Source organism: Alligator sinensis, unplaced genomic scaffold, assembly GCF_000455745.1.
Source record: "Alligator sinensis unplaced genomic scaffold, ASM45574v1 scaffold1213_1, whole genome shotgun sequence".
Classification (NCBI taxonomy): domain Eukaryota; kingdom Metazoa; phylum Chordata; order Crocodylia; family Alligatoridae; genus Alligator; species Alligator sinensis.
In genome coordinates this window covers 555,829-557,173 of record NW_005842401.1, presented here as the reverse complement: position 1 = coordinate 557,173, position 1,345 = coordinate 555,829, and positions in this window count along the sequence as shown.

The window sequence follows — 1,345 nt, the reverse complement described above, 5'->3', positions numbered from 1 at the left end:
CCCACCCAGCCCCACCCCCCCAACTTGCACCCCCAGGCCCCCAAGATTACCCCCACAACCCCATGGCATCATCACTTCTTTAAAAAACCCAGAAAACAAATGGGAAAAAAAAAGCCTCTGCTTACCTTAGAAGCAGGGGTGGGGGGGCTCCAGGGCCTCTTCACAGAGCCCCCTGGGCAGCAGAGGACAGCAGAGGGGCAGGAGGGCTCGGGCTCGGGCCGCTGGGGCTGTCACCCTGCCCCGCACTCTGCGGGCGGGGTCCCAGTCAGCCAGACGGTAGCTCCAGCTGCTGGTAAGAAAGAATGGGGGATGGGGGAACAAATGGGGGTGAGATATAGGGGAATGAATGGGGGCGGGGGAATGAACGGGGGAACAAATGGGGGATGGGGGAATGAATGGGGAGTTGGGGAAAGGAATGGGGCCAGGTGGGGCCTCCCTGTGGGTCCCCTCCCCCCTCCTCCAGCCCCCCCCACCCCTTACTCACCTGCACCCTGGTGCTGAAACATGCGGCCTGGCCTGCTGCATGTTTCAGAACCAGGGTGAGGGGCCAGCCATAGAGATGCTCTGGCAGCCAGAGCGTCTCCATGGAGGACCCAGCCTCCGGTTGCCTGGAATGCTTTTTTAAGCTTCAGTTTTTTTAGATCCCTGGATATGCAGGGGTCTAATTTTCTCCCCGCGCTGCAAACTTGCAGCGCGGGGAACATTTTTTCGTTCCCACACGTACCTGTTGCCCCGCCTCGAGGGGTTTAAGGCGGGTCAAGAGGCACATGTGTGCTCATATGGATGCGCCCATTAAGGCAAAGGAGCAGGGATAGGATTAATTCTTCCCTCCCCCCCACCCCCACTGCAGCTGGGGTCTGCCTGTCTGTGGGCGAGTGGAAGGAGAGGTGGCAGCCAGGGCTGACGGACCTCGGCTGCGGTTCCCAGAGGCAGAAGGGACGGAGGGAGAAATTAACCCCTCACTGCCCCCTTTGCTGTCACTAAGCTGCAGCCACTGGGAAGGGCCCTATTCCTGCAGCTCAGCCTGGGCCGGTCCCGCCATGCGGCTGTCTCAGGTGGAGCTGAGCAAGACTAGTCCAGGCAATGGAGCCCTTCCCAGGATCTGTGGCTTAATGACAGCCGTTCCCCACAACCAGGCTGAGTAGGCCAGACAGCATTGCGCATAGGTCCGGTTTCCAGGCTGGGCCAGGCCTGACAGCACCACACAGAGCCCCCCTCCCCACTCTGTGGCAGCAGGGTTTGGGGGGGGGGGGGAAGGAAGGGGAAGAGTCCCCCTCTGGGGCTGGGCAGCACCACACAGAGCCCCGCTCCCCACCCCGCTGTGGCAGGTGGGGAGGAGGAGAAG